Below are 19,258 nucleotides of genomic sequence, written 5' to 3' on the forward strand. Positions count from 1 at the left end.
CTACCCCGTGCGATTTGATTTGACCAATCGATATGTCGGTTAAAATTCCCCCATGACTACTGCCGTTCCTTTTTCACATGCCTCCATTATTCCCTTGATTATTGCCCGCCCCACCGTGAAGTTATTATTTGGGGGCCTATAAACTACGCCGACCAGTGACTTTTTCCCCTTACTATCTCTAATCTCCATCCACAATGATTCAAAATTTTTTTCATTGGAGCCAATATCATCCCTCACAACTGCCCTGATATCATCTTTTATTAACAGAGCTACCCCACCTCCTTTCCCTCCTTGCCTATCTTTCTGAATCATCAGACACCCCTGTATCTTTAATTCCCAATCTTGGCCACCTTGCAACCATGTTTCTGTAATGGCCACCAAATCATACCCATTTGTAATGATTTGTGCCGCCAACTCATTTACTTTATTTCGAATGCTGCGTGCATTTAGGTAGAGTGTTTTCATCCTAGTTTTTAAACCATGATTTTTAGTTTTGACCCCTCCTGCAGCCCTTTTATATTCAGTGGCCCTTTTTGTTTCTGCCTTTGGTTTCTCTGCCTTCCACTTTTACTCATCTCTTTTCTGTCTTTTGTTTTTGTCTCCTTTTTGTTTCCCTCTGTCTCCCTGTATTGGTTCCCATCCCCCTGCCATATTAGTTTAACTCCTCACCAACAGCAGTAGCAAACACTCCCCCTAGGACATTGGTTCCAGTCCTGCCCAAGTGCAGACCGTCCAGTTTGTACTGGTCCCACCTCCCCCAGAACCTGTTCCAATGCCCCACGAATTTGAATCCCTCCCTGCTGCACCACTGCTCAAGCCACGTATTCATCTGTGCTATCCTGCGATTCCTATTCTGACTAGCATGTGGCACTGGTAGCAATCCCGAGATTACTACTTTTGAGGTCCTACTTTTTAATTTAGCTCCTAGCTCCTTAAATTCGTCTCGTAGGACCTCATCCTTTTTTTACCTATGTCGTTGGTACCAATGTGCACCACGACAACTGGCTGTTCTCCCTCCCTTTTTAGAATGTCCTGCACTCGCTCGGAGACATCCTTGACCCTTGCACCAGGCAACATACCATCCTGGAGTCTCGATTGCGGCCGCAGAAATGCCTATCTATTCCCCTTATGATTGAATCCCCTATCACTATCGCTCTCCCACTCTTTTTTATGCCCTCCTGTACAATAGAGCCAGCCACGGTGCCATGAACTTGGCTGTTGCTGCTCTCCCCTGATGAGTCATCTCCCTCAACAGCACTCAAAGCAGTGTATCTGTTTTGCAGGGGGATGACCAGATGGGACCCCTGTACTACCTTCTTTGTACTACTCTTCCTGCTGGTCTTCCATTCCCTATCTGGCTGTGGATCCTTCTCATGTGGTTCGACCAACTCACTACACGTGCCACTTTTGTCATTCTCAGCATCGTGAATGCTCCAGAGTGAATCCACCCTCAGCTCCAATTCCGCAACGCGGTCTGTCAGGAGATGGAAGCGGATACACTTCTCACACACGTAGTCGTCAGGGACACCGGAACTGTCCCCGAGTTCCCACATGGTACAGGAGGAGCATATCATGTGACCGAGCTCTCCTGCCATGCCTGAACCCTTAGATACCCTTAAATTGGTAATAACAATGTTATAGTTTACTTACTGATATAAAAATAAAAAGAAAAGCTACTCACCAATCACCAGCCAATCACTTACCCCATTGGCTGTGACGTCACCTTTTGATTCCTTTCTACTTCTTTTTTGCTTTCTCTCCCGCTGTAGCTGCACAAGTACGCCTTTATAGGCCGCTCTGACACTGCTCCCGCCTCTCACCAACTACCGCTGGCTCTTGAGCTCCCGCTGGGCCTTTATAGGCCGCTCCGACACTGCTCCCACCTCTCACCAGAAGGGCAGAGCTGGCTACTGGGAGACAAAGGATATGGCCTCGCCACATGGCTCATGACGTCCCAAACATATCCCGGACGGAAGCAGACCGTGAATACAACATGTCGCACATTGTGGCGCGCAGCATCATAGAGAGGACCATTAGCATCTTGAAACTGTGTTTACAATGCCTGGACCATTCTGGAGGCTACTTGCTGTACTCCCCTGAGATTGTCAGTCAGTTCATTGTTGTGTGCTGCATGCTGCATAACTTAGCCATCATGAGGCAGCAGCACCTGACAGTGGAAGACCCACCTGCGGTGAGAGCGGCTAATGATAATGATGTGGAAGATGCAGATGATGAGCAGGGGCAGGAAGAGGAGGACGATGAGGATGAGGAAGCCATGCAAATGCCTGAGGCCAGAGCACGACGGTGGAGGAGAGCGGGCCATCGAGCCCCTTCAACGATTGCTCGAGCCTTGCGCCAGCAGCTCATCCGTGAACGCTTTACTGATGCCCGAGGGCTCAGCGACAACTATTCCACATGGACATGTTTCCTGTTTGGAGCTGTTCCGTAATGTGTTGTGTTAATGGAACAAATAATGTAAATAATTCAGTTTTAATGTAAAATATATTTTATTCAAAAGTTTAACAAACAGTTCTTTTGTACATAACTAAATTTTAATAAAATTATTCTTGTATCAAACTTTACTTTAAGATCACTCTTTAAGACCACTTAAAAGCTTTAAGATCACTTACAAACTTTTAAACTTGTAAATTTACATAACTTACAAAAACATTTTAATTTGAGAACAGTTACAACAACAACAACAACAACAACAAAAGGCTGCAGCCACCCATCTCTCCTCCACTGCGCTTGGTCTTGGATTCTCCAGCACTTCTGCTCGCAGGCGGTGGCACAGTGTTTCTTGGCTTGGTGCCAAGCTAACTAAAGAAATAAAGGATGGTATCCAATTAAAAACAAGGGCATACAAAGTGGCCAAAACTAGTGGGAGGACAGAAGATTGGGAAGCTTTTAAAAGCGAGCAAAGAATGACAAAAAAAAATGATTTAGAAAGGGAAGATATGTTAAGTATGGAAGGACTCCACAAGACTGAGTACTGTGAGCTAAAACTGCTGTGACCTTAATCTCTTTAATACAACTCCAAAGTGCCCAAGCAGCATGGCAGATAACCTTATATGCTCCCTTGCACAAGGTGTGCAGGTGACCCTTGGGCCTCCAACAGTTGCGCCCTCTGGTGGCAAGTCTTACACAGTTACAATGTTTACATACATAACATCACTCCCCCACAAAGTCTTTGATACATTATTTACAAGTTGAGATGATCCGGGGCCCTACGCTCCCTGGTTGATCGTCTGAGTTCCATCTCTGACATGGATGAATTGGTTGGACCATTGCTGCACTGCGGCATGGCTGGTCTGACAGGACTGTTGGGAATGGTGGGTTCTTCCTCTTGATTGACAGTGAGGTCGATTGCTAGTTGGGTGCGTGTTGGTGGATCGATGATGGTGATGTCCTCTTCAGGTTGTTCCTAGTTGTCGGTGAACCGCAGTTTGGTCTGATCCAAATGCTTTCTGCACGTTTTTCCATTCAATAGTTTGACTATCAACACTCTATTCCCCCCCTTGGACAAGACAGTGCCAGCGATCATTTAGGACCAAGAGCATAATTCAGGACAAACACAGGGTTGTTAACATCAATGTCACGCGATTCAGCCGCGTGATCGTGGTACATGTTTTGCCAGTGACGCCGGGTTTCCACTTGATCATTTAGATCCGGGTGGACTCAGGAGAGACTGGTTTTGAGTGCTCTCTTTATTAACAATTCTGCCGGGGGAACCCCAGTGAGCGAGTGGGGTCGCGTCCGGTAGCTGAGCAGAACCCGAGATAAGCGGGTCTGCAAGGAGCCTTCCGTCACGCGTTTCAAGCTCTGATTGATAGTTTGGATTGCCCGTTCCGCATGACCATTGGATGCGGGCTTAAACAGGGCAGACCTGACATGCTTGATGCCAGTGTGGGTCATAAACTCGTTGAATTCTGAGCTGGTGAAACACAGTCCATTGTCACTGACATGGACGTCGGGCAAGCCATGGGTGGCGAACATAGCCCGGCGGCTTTCCATGATGGCAGTGGATGTGCTGGATGACATGATTATGCATTCAATCCATTCAGAGTAAGCATTCACTACAACTAAAAACATCTTTCCGAGAAAGGGGCCAGCAAAATCTATGTGGATCCTGGGCCACGGTTTGGAGGGCCATGACCACAGACTCAATGGAACCTCCCTTGGTGCATTGCTCAATTGTGACCACGTGGTGCACTGGTGTATGCATGACTCTAAGTCCGAGTCAATGCCAGGTCACCAAACATGCGACCTGGCAATTGCCTTCATCATGACTATGCCTGCATGGGTATTGTGTAGGTCGCGTATAAACGTTTCCCTGCCTTTTTTTGGCAAAACCACGCGATTACCCCATAAGAGACAACCTGACTGGATGGACATTTCATCTTTACGTCAGTGAAACGGTTTAATTTCATCTTGCATTTCCCCGAGAACGACCGACCAGCTCCCATTGAGGACCAACTTTTTATAAGTGATAGCACAGGATCCTGGCTGGTCCAGGTCCTGATCTGGCAAGCAGTGATGGGTTACCCCTTGTTCTCAAAAGCATCCATCACCAGTAGCAAGTCTGCAGGCTGCGCCATTTCAACCCCAGTGGTGGGTAATGGTAGTCAGCTGAGAGCATCGGCACAATTTTCAGTGCCTGGTCTGTGGTGGATAACATAGTCATAAGCTGATAATGTTAGTGCCCATCTTTGGATGCGGGATGAAGCATTGATTTTTATGCCTTTGCTCTCTGAAAACAGCAAAATGAGTGGTTTGTGGTCGGTTTCAAGCTCAAACCGAAGTCCAAATAGGTATTGGTGCATTTTCTTAACCCCATATTCACATGTTAATACCTCTTTCTTGACCATACTGTAGGCTCTTTCAGCCTTAGACAGACTTCTAGACGCGTATGTAACCGGCTGAAGTTTGCCCGATACATTGGTTTGCTGTATCACACAGCCGACCCCATATGAAGATGCATCACAAGCTAGCACTAAACGTTTACACGGGTCATACAGTACAAGTAACTTATTAGAACAAAGTAGGTTTCTGGCCTTCTCAAAAGCTCTCTCTTGAGATTTACCCCAAATCTAGTCATCACCCTTACGTAGCAACATGTGCAACGGCTCCAGCAAAGTGCTCAACCCCGGTAGAAAGTTACCAAAATAGTTGAGGAATCCCAGGAATGAATGCAGCTCCATCACATTCTGTGGTCTGGGTGCATTCTTGATGGCCTCTGCCTTTGAGTCCGTGGGTCTGATGCCGCCTGTCGCAATCTTTCGCCCCAAAATTTCGAACTCTGGCGCCAGGAAAACACACTTGGAGCATTTCAGCCTGAGTCCCACTCTGTCTAGTAGACTTAGAACCTCTTCCAGGTTGTGCAGGTGTTCAGTGGTGTCACGACCGGTGATCAGGATGTCATCTTGAAACACAAAAGTGCGTGGAACCAATTTTAACAGATTCTCCATGTTCCTCTGGAAGATGGCAGCAGCCGAGCGAATCCCAAAAGGGCACCTGTGGTATATTAAACAGTCCTTTGTGCGTGTTGATGCATGTCAATCTTTTCGAAGATTCAGCCAGCTCCTGTGTCATATTGGCGGAGGTTAGGTCCAACTTGGTGAACGACTTCCCCCCTGCTAACATTGCGAACAAGTCATCTGCCTTGGGTAGAGAGTACTGGTCCTGTAACGAGACTCTGTTGATCTTTATCTTGTAGTCTCCGCAGATTCTGACCGTGCCATCGCTTTTCAACACCGGAACAATCGGACTGGCCCACTTGTTGAACTCGACTGGCAATATGATTCCCTCTTGTTGAAGTCTGTCCAGTTCGATCTCGACTTTCTCCCTCATCATATATGGAACCGCTCAAGCCTTGTGATGAACGGGCCTTGCATCGGAGACTAGATGGATCTGCACCTTGGCACCTGTGAAGTTGCCGTCATCCCTGCTACCATTCCAGTAAATTTCTTCTGCATCTACTCCAAGGCCTTGACATCCTTCCAAAAAATGGAGAATTGAACAGAATACTCCAGCTGAGGCTTTACCAGTGTTTTATAAAGGTTTAGCATAACTTCTTTGCTTTTATTCCTCTATTAATAAAGCCAAGGATCCAATAAGGTTAAAGGATCCATCAAGTTAAAATACCTTGCTTAGAACAAATTACTTACGTAAATGGTAGGACGTTTAGATGAAGGGTCTTTTGTAGAAGTGTATAATATCTTATTTTGATGAAGAAGGGTGGGAGGAGGCTCGCGTGGAACATAAACATCGGCATGGATCTTTTGGGCTGAATGGCCTGGTTCTGTGCTGTAAATGATAAGAAGAAGAACAACAACATCCTGTATTTATATAGCGCCTTTAACGTAATAAAACATCTATAGGCGCTTCACAGGAGTGTTATAAAATAAATTTGACACCGAGCGACATAAGGAGATATTACGGCAGATCTTGGTCAAAGAGGTAGGTTTTAAGGAACGTTTTAAAGGAGGAAAGAGAGGTAGAGAGGCGGAGAGGTTTATGGAGGGAATTCCAGAGCTCAGGACCTCAGCAGATGATGGCAAAACCACCAATGGTTGAGTGAGTAAAATCAGGGATGCTCAAAAGGCCAGAATTAGAGGAGCGTTAATATCTTGGGGTGTTGTGGGGCTGGAGGAGATAACAGAGATCGAGAGAAGTGAGGCCATAGAGCGAGTTGAAAACAAGGATGAGAATTTTAAAATAGAGACATTGCTTAACTGGGAGCCAATGTAGGTCAGTGAGCACAGGGGTGAAGGGTGAACGGGACTTGTTGCGAGTTAGGACATAGGCAGCAGAGTTGTGGATGACCTTAATTTTACATACGGTAGAACATGGGAGGCCAGCCAGGCATGCGTTGGAATAGTCAAGTCTAGAGGTAACAAAGGCATGGATTAGGGTTTCAACAGCAGATGAGCTGAGGCAGGGGCGGAGACGGACGATATTACGGAGGTGGAAATAGGCAGACTGAGTTATGGCACAGATATGTGGTTGGAAGCTCATTTCAGGGTCAAATATGACACCCAACTTTCGAATAGTCTGGTTCAACTTCAGATAGATGCTTGGGAGAGGCTCGGATTCAATGGCGAGGAAATGGAGTTTATGGCGGGGACGAAGACTATGGGCTAGAACCTCCACTTTTATGCTTATCGCCCAAAAATGGGTGTTATTTCTGGCATGGGCAGTAAAAAAGGGTTTTCAGATCGTCGGCTTCTCGCCCATTCTCAAAGCACCTAGTCTCCATTTTTGAAAATGGGCGTTACCGCGAGCAATATGAAATGGGCGGTAGCGTTAAATTTTTTTGGCCTTCTGCCGTAAAGTGTGGCCGTTCTTAGCAATGGCATGGCAATGCTCGATTCCTGCGATTCAGGAGGTCAAGGGTCATCATGACATGCGCAGAAGAGGAGACAGAGAGAGAGGGAGCTCAGAGGGACTGAAGGCGTGTCTGGGTGTAGTGTGGCTGCTTTGGCAGGAAGGAAGGAAACTTTAGTGCTTCACAGCAAGCAGGCAAACAAAAATTAACTGTTACCAGCCACATATTTGCCCGAATTTGGTCTATAATGGAGAGAGAGGAGGAGGCATCAAAGCATGCTGTGGAAACTGACGCTGGAGAGAGCAGTGAGGTGGGAGAGGAGCACGTTGGAGGGTGCAAAAGAGCCAGGAGGTTCTCGGACGAGGCAAATGCCTCCATCCTGCAGGAGGTCGAGTCATGCTGGGGTGATTTGACACAGGGATGGCGTGGGAAGCTCACCCCAAAGGAAGCCCACCCCAAAGGCCTACCAGAAGTTTTGGGCCGAGATGGCAGAGGTGGTCCTGTCGGCGACCAACGAGGTTTGTGAAGGCAACCAATGCTGCAAACAATGGAACGAGCTTGTGGGATCTGCAAGAGTAAGTATTACACTGATTTTATTTGTAACAGTCATGAGTGACTATCAGCAGATGTGAGGTCTTTCACTTTTACCGGGAATGTTTTACTCAAAGCCTGCGATCACGGTGTACGTCTTTAGGTAAAGAATGATAATTTTCATAATAATCATGATTACATCTGTCGGTTATGTGTTGTATCAGTCTCTGCGACAGTACCTAGCAATGATATCACGCAATAATCTCATGCCATGTCGTCTTGTCAGCTTTTACAGAAGAAGCTATCGACGACGAGGTCCATGCAAAGGTGAATGGATGGAGGGGCCACCAGTCCCCAGTGACATCACTGAGATGGAGGACCGAGTGCTCACACTCATGGGGAAGCACACCCCAGACAGCCACAGGCCCATCTGCAGATCCTGAAGTGATACCACATGAGTAAAGCTTACACAGTTGTGTGATGTGAAGTCAATAGATGCCACACCTAAACATAGCCGAAGAATCATATTTCTAAAATTGTCATAGATATAATGCTGACCTAATGAAAATCATTGCAATGCAAATGTGTTGATGGTCATGAAATGGGATGTCTGCGATGATTTTGAGAGCGGTGGTGCTTTTGTTGTGCATATGCTGTGTGTAGCGCTGGACTCACCTTGTGACCCGAGCACCCCCTTCTCCTCTAAAAACCTCATTTGTGATTTGCAGCTCAGCCAGCAGCGCATCCCAAGGCAAGACCACAGAGGCCAGAAATGGGGACGTGGGGCCTGACTCTCTGGACAATCCAACATCTGATGCTGAGGAGCTCCGATTTTCACACGTGAATCCACTGGGTTTGTTCTCCACGGATGAGGGTGTGGACTTCGAGGAACCTGCATCGCCACACTCCAGAAGCCATTCCACCTCAAGGCCATCTAGTGGGCCTCCAGTCATTCCCGCTTCCACTCTGGAGGTACCAGCACCTCGCCACAGGGCACCCCATTTGTCCCCAGGACGGCGCCGACCCCACTGAGGTCTCGTGGACGTGGCAGGTCTGTTCCACGAGTGCCACATGAGAGCGGAGAGATGGTACAGTTGTCCAGGAGGACTGTAGACATTGGTAACCAGCTCATCGAAGCATTGTGGGGCATATCCTGACAGCTGGCCACCATGGCCGAGTACATTCCGCGGATGGTGGAGGCCCTGGATGCGATAGCCAGGAACACTGCTGGCACAGGCCTCCCAGTGGTCCCAGAGCGCAGCACTCCACCCCTAGATTCCACACCACCACTGCAAACGACAGATGAGAGCAAGGACCTAGATTATGCTTTCTGCATCAGAGAATGTTGCCCCCTCAGCAGCTCCCACTCCCGCACCTGTGCAACCACCACATCTGCCTTCATCCGCCCTGATGAGGCACCGCCAGAGGAGCTCCTTGGCCAGGCGTCGTGGAGCGAGGAGGGGAAGGGGTAGAGGTGGGGAGAAGAAGGAGAGGGGGGAAAGGAAAGTGAGGTGCATGTCCATCTGCGTGTATGCAATTTGTTGCACGCTCCTGCTTTACCTTTGTATTCTGTGTTGCTAGACATGTTGACCATTTGATTGATGTCATTGGTGGAAAAAGTGGGGTGTGGGCGGGGGTTAGATGTTATTGCCTGTGATACTTATGATTTCAGACCAATGTTGGTATAACATTTTTGTTATTGAACATAACCTTGTTGCGCATTGTCTCAGATAGCTGGACCGTTACACACTGATGATTCCTTAACATGGAAGGGTTAAATACAACTTAATTTCAATCAATGTAAACTTTAACTGGCACTAAGGTGATGGGCACCATTGATGTCAGTGTTGTCACTCACATCAACACTCTTTCAGGCAAATCGTTCAGATATCAGCTCCTCACGTAAGAGTCTTGCAGCTATGTAGCCACCACGGGCCTTTTCCTGCGGTCTGGAGGGGGTCGTGGGCATGGTTGCATAGCCAGCCTGATTGTCTGGCCCTAGATCAGTGTCCAGCCCCTCATTGTCCTCTTCCTCTCTCTCCTGAGGTGGTGCATCAGTCCCTTCTGACAATTCTTGGCCCCTCCTGATAGCCAGGTTGTGCAGCATGGAGCACACAACCACAAATTTACCTACTTGCTCAAGGTTGTACTGTAGCTCCCCTTCTGAGTGGTCAAGACATCTGAAGCACTACTTAAGCACAATTATTGTTTGATAGAAACAAAGAAACATAGAAAATAGGTGCAGGAGTAGGCCATTAGGCCCTTCTAGCCTGCACTGCCATTCAATAAGTTCATGGATGAACATGCAACTTCAGTACCCCATTCCTGCTTTCTCGCCATACCCCTTGATCCCCCGAGTAGTAAGAACTTCATCTAACTCCCTTTTGAATATATTTAGTGAATTGGCCTCAACAACTTTCTGTGGTAGAGAATTCCACAGGTTCACCACTCTCTGGGTGAAGAAGTTTCTCCTCATCTCGGTCCTAAATGGCTTACCCCTTATCCTTAGACTGTGACCCCTGGTTCTGGACTTCCCCAACATTGGGAACATTCTTCCTGCATTTAACCTGTCTAAACCCGTCAGAATTTTAAACGTTTCTATGAGGTCCCCTCTCATTCTTCTGAACTCCAGTGAATACAAGCCCAGTTGATGCAGTCTTTCTTGATAGGTCAGTCCCACCATCCCGGGAATCAGTCTGGTGAACCTTTGCTGCACTCCCTCAATAGCAAGAATGTCCTTCCTCAAGTTAGGAGACCAAAACTGTACACAATACTCCAGGTGTGGCCTCACCAAGGCCCTGTACTCAAATCCCCTCGCTATGAAGGCCAACATGCCATTTGCTTTCTTAACCGCCTGCTGTACCTGCATGCCAACCTTCAATGACCTTGATGGCACCATTGCATTGAAAGCATAATAGCGATTGATCAGAAGCAAAGATTTCCTCACTAAAATACACCTGTAGTAAAGCCCCAATAGTCCAGAGTCTGAAAATATGTCTGTTGAGATGTTCACTTCACCTGACAAGAACTCCAGAGTCAATGCAAACTTCCCCGAAATTGAGGCAGCCTTTTCAATGAAGCGACCTGTGATTTAAAAAATGCCAGCCACACCGCTGGTGTTCGTTCAGAACAGTTCCAGTATTTCTGGGCCTTTTTTTGGGGCGAGCAATATTGTGGGTGATATGTGTGCGAGGTTGTGAAAGTGACGGTGGGCGATCTCTTGGGCATTAGTTTCGCCAAATGAGCTCTTTATGACAAAAAAAAGTGGGCGGGCGGTATGATTGAATCTCGGCGTTACTTCTGTGTGGAAAGTAACGCTCGCCGATATTATGGGCGTTGATTTCACCCATTCTGATGATTCTGCCCAAAAAAGTTGGGCGGGCGGTAATATTTTTTCCCGGCGTTAAGCACATGGGGAAAGTAACGCTCGGCGATAAGTGTCCGAAAATTGCCCCTCAGTTTCCATTTTGTGCCAAAATAGGCGCTATCTGGGCATTATACATCATTTCAGCGGTAAAATGGGTGTTAAATAGGCGTTAAACATGCAAAAAAAGTGAAGGTTCCAACCCAATGACTTCGATCTTCCCAATATTTAATTGGAGGAAATTTCTGCTCAACCAGTACCGGATGTTGGATAAGTAGTCTGACAATTTAGAGACAGTCGAGGGGTCGAGAGTAGTGGTTGTGGGGTAGAGCTGGGTGTCTTCAGCGTACATTTGGAAATAGATGCTGTGTTTTTGGGTGATGTCGCCAAAGGGCAGAATGTTGATGAGAAATAGAAGGAGGCCAAGGATAGATTCTTGGGGAACACCAGAGGTGATGATGCAGGAGCTGGAAGAGAAACCGTTGCAGGTGATTCTCTGGCTACGATTATATAGATAATAGAACCAGGCGAGTGCAGTCCCACCCAGCTAGAAAACCGTGTAGAGCTGTTGAAGGAGGATAGAATGGGCAACTGTATCAAAGGCTGCAGACAAGACGAAAAGAACGAGGAGAGATAGTTTAGCTTTGTCACAGTTACATAGGATGTCATTTATGACTTTGATAAGAGCATTTCAGTACTGTTGCAGGGACCGACTCCTGATTGGAGGGATTCAAACATAGAGTTCCAGGAAAGATAGGTACAAGGATTTATTTTTAGAGGGATAGAATTGAAAAGTAGCGAATTTATTCAAAACTTGTATCGAAACTTGGTTAGATGACACTTGGTTAGATGATACTGTTTCATAGTGAAAGAGGAGGTAGTGGAGATACTGGATGGGAGAAAAATTGATAAACAGGAGATACTAGAAAGGCTGGCTGGATTTAAAGTAGATAAGTCACCAGAACTGGATAGGATGCATCCGAACGTGAAAATTGCAGAGATACTGGCCATAATTTTCCAATCCTCCATAGATACAGACGTGGTGCCAGAGGACTGGAGAATTACAAATGTTACACCCTTATTCAAAAAAGGGTGTAAGGATAAATCCAGCAACTATAGGCCAGTCAATTTAATCTCGGTCGTGGGGAAACTTTTAGAAACGATAATCCGGAAAAAAATTAACAATCACTTGGACAAATGTGGATAATCAAGGAATGCCAGCACATATTTGTTAAAGGCAAAATCATGTTTAACTAACTTGATTGATGAGGTAACAGAGAGAGTTGATGCGCGCAATGAGCGCAAAAGGCGTTTGATGAAGTGCCACATAATAGGCTTGCCCAGAGAGAACTGAGAATGTAGAACTCGCTATCACAGGGCGTGGTTGAAGTGAATAGTATAGATGCATTAGGGAGAGGCTAGATAAGCATGTGAGGGAGAAGGGAATAGAGGGTTATGCTGTTAGAGTTAGATGAGAAGAGATGGGAGGAGGCAAAAGTGGAGAATAAACACCAGCGTGGACTGGTTGGGCTGAATGTCCTCAGGTGAGTGTAGAGCCAGTTCAAACTATCACAGGACAGAGAATGCAGAGCTCCAGTTCAAACTATCACAGGACAGAGAATGCAGAGCTCCAGTTCAAACTATCACAGGACAGAGAATGCAGAGCTCCAGTTCAAACTGTCACAGGACAGAGAGTGCAGAGCTCCAGTTCAAACTATCACAGGACAGAGAGTGGAGAGCACCAGTTCAAACTATCACAGGACAGAGAGTGGAGAGCTCCATTTCAAACTATCACAGGACAGAGAGTGGAGAGCACCAGTTCAAACTATCACAGGACAGAGAGTGGAGAGCTCCAGTTCAAACTATCACAGGACAGAGAGTGGAGAGCTCCAGTTCAAACTATCACAGGACAGAGAGTGGAGAGCTCCAGTTCAAACTATCACAGGACAGAGAGTGGAGAGCTCCAGTTCAAACTATCACAGGACAGAGAGTGGAGAGCTCCAGTTCAAACTATCACAGGACAGAGAGTGGAGAGCTCCAGTTCAAACTATCACAGGACAGAGAGTGGAGAGCTCCAGTTCAAACTATCACAGGACAGAGAGTGGAGAGCTCCAGTTCAAACTATCACAGGACAGAGAGTGGAGAGCTCCAGTTCAAACAATTGCAGGACAGAAGTTGATCAATGGTCTTTGGAATAGTTACTTCTCATTGTGCCTTTTGATCTACCGGAGAATTGATTTAATGATTTAATGAGACAGCAAGAGACTGATTTAACTTTTCAATTACTCAAGTTCTAATTTTAAATTTACTTATAATTAATCCATATATTAATCAATTTTGTTTTAATATAATTGATCTTGATTGTACTGATTCTACTATTGTCATCAACCTATTCCCTATTCGCTATATAATTTGAGTTTTTTCCCGTGTCTAAGGCGTGCGCATTTTCACTGCCGCTTTGGACCTGAGCTATTCATTTCTATTTCCACTTCCTTCTCCTGCTTTTTCTTTTCTCTCTATCCCTCCCTGACCAGTCTCTCCTGTCGTCATGCTGCCTTTCATCTCTCCACTCTCGGAAACTCTGTCCTCCCAAATCCCTACCCTAACCCTTCATTACTCTTCGACCTTCCTACTCTCCTGCCACCATCCCAGGCTCGACTCCCTCTTTGGTAAGTCTGCAGCTTCCCTTTATGGCCCTCTTGGCATCCTCCAAAAGGCACACTGTGGCACTTGTCACTGTCTCCTCACGAGTAGAAACCCCAACTGCCCCATCCTACTCTCTCACGACCTTTCCACCCAGCTTGCCCGCGGGGGACTAAACTTGCAAATCTCATCCCCGTCCAACTCATCCCTCCAAGCGCTGACCCTGTGGATGCTAGCAGTGGATCAGCCATCACCGATCCTCTCCGGATCTCTTTGCAGAATGTCCGTTCACTTGCGAACAAGGCTCTTGCCATCCAGAAGCTTATCATGGATGATAGCATCGACATCATGGCCCTGACGGAAAATTGGCTGAGGTGTGATGACACCTTACCTTTAAACAAAGCTTCCCCACCTGGCTATACCATCCACCACTTGCCCATCCCGTGGTGGCGGTATGGCTCCCATCACCAAATCATACCTTAGTCAGTCCCCCTCCTCCTCCGGCACTTTCTCTTCCTTTGAACATCTCACCTTATTCCACCCCTCTCACCCCTCATTTAAAATGATCATTCTTTACCACCCACCCAAGTACAATAAAAATTTTATCACTAAGATATCTTCACTGCTTTCCTCCCTCAGCCTCTGCACCGAACCACTTCTCATCTCAGTGATTTCAAGCTCCATCTCAATTCACTACCCTCCTGTCCTCTCTTAATCTCTCCCTCCATGTAAATTCCTCAACCCATATTCACAGCCACCCCCTTGACCTTGCCATATCTCATGGCCTCGCTATTCCTACCATGTCAATTTCAGATAAGGCCACCTCTGACCATTTTCTTGTATCACTCTCCACTCACATCTCCTTCCCCCACCCAACCCTACTTCCTTCTGCATCCGCCCCTGGAAAACAAATCTCTTCAGACTCTCTTACAAATATACTTATGAAATCCCAACTGTCCAGCCTTTGGTCCTTCATTCACCACAACATTTCTGCAGCCATCAATCTGCTCAACCACACCCTCACCACCACCTTTGATGCCCTAGTCCCTATTAAAATCATTATTCTCTCCCACCCTGGCCATTCCCCCTGGGACAGCCCTCATCTTCACTCCCTCAAGTCCAAGGTGCACAGACTTGAACGGATGTGGCGGACAACTGGTTTAGCCATTCACCGCCAGGTTTGGCTGGACCACGTAAAGCATTATCGGGTCCTACTCTTGTCTACAAAACTGCTCATTATTCCAGGATCATTCTGGAATGCAAAGATAACCCCCGGCTACTATTCTCTACTGCTAACTGTCTTCTTAAACCCATCTCCCCTATCTCTACCACCCTCACCTCCAACAACAAGTGTGAGGAGCTCATGGACTTCTTTGATCCATTCGATCAGCTGCCTCTGCAAGTTCCCTTCCTTCTCCTAGCCCACCAGGCCAAACTTCATCTGAGGCTCCCACCTGCTCTAGCCCTAAACTCACATCTTTCTCTAGTTTATCTCTGATCTCCCCTCTTGACCTCTCCACGTTCATCTTGTTCACTTCCTGCTCCCTTGACCCTATTCCCACTAAACTGCTGACCACCCAATTTCCTTTTCTGGCTCCCATGTTAGCCAACATTGTTAACATTTCTCTCTCCTCCGGTACTGTCCCCCTCTCCTTCAAATCTGTGGTTATCACCCTTCTTCTCAAAAATACAACCCTTGACTCCACTGTGCTTGCTAGCTATCGCTACCATCTCCAACCTCCCTTTCCTCTCCAAAGTCCTTGAACATGTTGTCACCTCCCAAATCCATGCCCAATTTTCCAGAAACTCCATGTTTGAATCCCTTCAATCTGGTTTCTGCCCCTGCCACAGTACCGAAACGGCTCTCATCAAAGTAACATAGAAACATAGCAAACAGAGAAAATAGGTGCAGGAGTAGGCCATTTGGCCCTTTGAGCCTGCACCACCATTCAATATGATCGTGGCTGATCATGTAACTTCAGTGCCCCACTCTTGCCTTCTTTCCATACCCCCTGATCCCTTCAGCCGCAAGGGCCATATCTAATTCCCTTTTGAATATATCCAACGAACTGGACTCAACAACTTTCCTTGGTAGAGAATTCCATAGGTTCACAATTCTCTGGGTGAAAAAGTTTCTCCTCACCTTGGTCCTATATGGCTTAGTCCTTATCCTTTGACCATAAACCCTGGTTCTGGACTTACCCAACATCGGGAACATTCTTCCTGCATCTAACCTGTCCAATCCCGTCAGAATTTTAAATGCTTCTATGAGATCACCTCTCATTCTTCTAAATTCTAGTGAATATAAGCCTAGTCAATCCAGTCATTCTTCATATGTCAGTCCTGCCATCCCTGGAATTAGTCTGGTGAACTTTCGCTGCACTCCCTCAATAGCAAGAATGTCCTTCCTCAGATTTGGAGACCAAAACTGCACACAATACTCACCAAGACCCTGTACAACTGCAGCAAGACCTCCCTGTTCCTATACTCAAATCCTCTAGCTATGAAGGCAAACATGCCATTTGCCTTCTGAACTGCTTGCTGTATCTGCATGCCTACTTTCAATGACTGATGTACCATGACACCCAAGTCTCGTTGCACCTCTTCTTTTACTAATCTGTCACCATTCAGGTAATAATAAGCCTTCCTGTTTTTGCCAGCAAACTGGATAACCTCACACTTATGCACATTATACTGCATCTGCCATGCATTTGCCCACTCACCTAACCTGTCCAAGTCACCCTGCAGCCTCTTAGCATCCTCCTCACAGCTCACACTGCCACCCAGCTTAGTGTCATCTGCAAACTTTGAGATATTACATTCAATTCCTTCATCTAAATCATTAATATATATTATAAATAGCTGGGGTCCCAGCACTGAACCTTGCGGTACCCCACTAGTCACTGCCTGCCATTCTGAAAAGGACCCGTTTATTCCCATTCTTTGCTTCCTGTCTGCCAACCAGTTCTCTATCCACGTCACTACATTACTCCCAATCCCATGTGCCTTAATTTTGCACACTAATCTCTTGTGTGGGACATTGTCAAAAGCCTTTTGAAAGTCCAAATACACCACATCCACTGGTTCTCCCTTATCCACTCTATTATTTACATTCTCAAAAAATTGTAGAAGATTTGTCAAGCATGATTTTTCTTTCATAAATCCATGCTGATTTGGACCGATCCTGTCACTGCTTTCCAGATGCGCTGCTATTACATCTTTAATAATTGATTCCAGCATTTTCCCCACTACCGATGTCAGGCTAACCGGTCTATAATTCCCTCTTTTCTCTCTCCTTCCTTTTTTTAAAAATGGGGTTACATTAGCTACCCTCCAATCCATAGGAACTGATCCAGAATCCATGGAATGTTGGAAAATGACCACCAATGCATCTACTATTTCTAGGGCCACTTCCATAAGTACTCTGATGCAGACTATGACATCCTTTATGACTTCGACAAAGGTAAACTATCCTTGCTTGTCCCCCTGGAGCTGTTTGCAGCCTTTGACACAGTTGACTACTCCATCCTTCTCCAATGCCTCTCCACCTTCGTCTTGCTGGGTGGGACTGCACTCGCCTGGTTCAATTCTTATCTATCTAATCGTTGCCAGAAAATCTCCTGCAATGGCTTCTCTTTCCCATCCCGCATCATTACCTCTGGTGCCCCCCAAGGATTTATCTCGGCCCCCTCCTATTTCTCATCTATATGCTTCCCCGTGGCGATATCATCTGAAAACACGGAGTCAGTTTCCACATGTACACTGACGACACCCAGCTCTACCTCTCCACCACTTCTCTCGACCCCTTGACTGTCTCTAAATTGTCAGACTGCTTGTCCAACATCTAGTACTAGATGAGCAGAAATGTTCTTGTCATGTATTCAACCAGCATTGTAACCCATGTATAAACTGACCTAAGTTGTACACCGTGAGAACACTGACCACTAGGTGGTGAACTTGTGGGAGACAATCCTAACCTTGACCTTCAGATATAAAAGGGGAAGCTCCACCCACTTCCTGCACTTGAGTGCTAAGGAATAAAGGACAGGTCACAGACTGACCTTCTCTCAAGCATGGGCCTCGTGTGCATTTATACTGTATAGTAAGGACCTATCAATGGCGACAAGAAACTGGGATTTAAACCACGCGAGCATGGCCACGAGCAGAACAGACGAGAGGTACTGTGTTAAGGAATGGTTGGGACAGAGATTCAACATTGTTAAAGCAGCACACAGTTCTCCAGGCAGACAAGGGCAGTCAGGCATGCCCCAACATGTAGTCGAGCCCAGAGGGGGAGTTCGACAGAGACAATGGCAAGCTGAACGGCGATTCATGCCATTGCAAGGGACAATGCGGCCAGTAATGGGGGCCATCAACACCTGTTAATGGCGCACTCAAGGGTAATAACAGGGGCAGTCAGGGACGATGGACTGGCAAGGAACCTTTTGTTTCAAATCGCAGCTCATGCTGGAGGCGTGGAGGCACACACTCAGCCGGAGTTTGCAGAGGTGAGCAAAATACCTGCAGAAATTGCAGAAATGAATGCTGGGGGAAATCGCTGGAAGCTGAAGTTCAGCGAGTTCATGTGGAGCACGTATACAGTTCATACACCAGAACACCTCCTATAATGATGAAAGTGCTCCTCAATGGCATCCCAGTATCAATGGAGTTAGACACGAGGGCCAGCCAGTCCCTGATGGGTATCAAACAGTTCGAAAAGTTGTGGGCGTCCAAGGCCAGGAGGCCAAAATTATCGCCGATTGATGCACAGCTACGGACTTACACAAAGCAGATCATTCCGGTGCTAGGCAGCGCCACGGTAGTCGTGACCCACAAAGGTTCGGAGAACAGATTGCCACTCTGGATTGTCCCAGGGGACGGACCCGCACTACTGGGGAAGAGTTGGCTTGCTGTCATGAACTGGAAATGGAGCGAAGTCAATGCAATTTCCTCTGTGGAGCGAGTATCATGCTCACAGATCCTGGACAAATTTGACTCATTATTTCAACCTAGCATTGGCACTTTCATGGGGGCCAAGGTAGTGATTCACATAAACCCGGACGCCAGGCCAGTACACCACAAGGCCAGAGCGGTGCCGTACATGATGCGGGAAAAGATAGAAGGCGAATTGGACCGCCTGCTGAGGGAAGGCATCATCTCGCCAGTCGAATTCAGTGACTGGGCGATCCCGATTGTGCCGGTGCTCAAGGCGGATGGGTCGGTCAGGATATGTGGCAATTACAAGGCCATCATCAATCGGGTGTCACTCCAAGACCAGTACCCGCTACCGAGAGCGGAGGACCTCTTTGCGACGCTATCCGGTGGCAAACTTTTTTCAAAATTGGACCTGACCTCAGCTTACATGACCCAGGAGCTGGCGAGTGAGTCGAAGA

This window comes from Pristiophorus japonicus, chromosome 4 (genome assembly GCF_044704955.1).
Source record: "Pristiophorus japonicus isolate sPriJap1 chromosome 4, sPriJap1.hap1, whole genome shotgun sequence".
Lineage (NCBI taxonomy): Eukaryota > Metazoa > Chordata > Chondrichthyes > Pristiophoridae > Pristiophorus > Pristiophorus japonicus.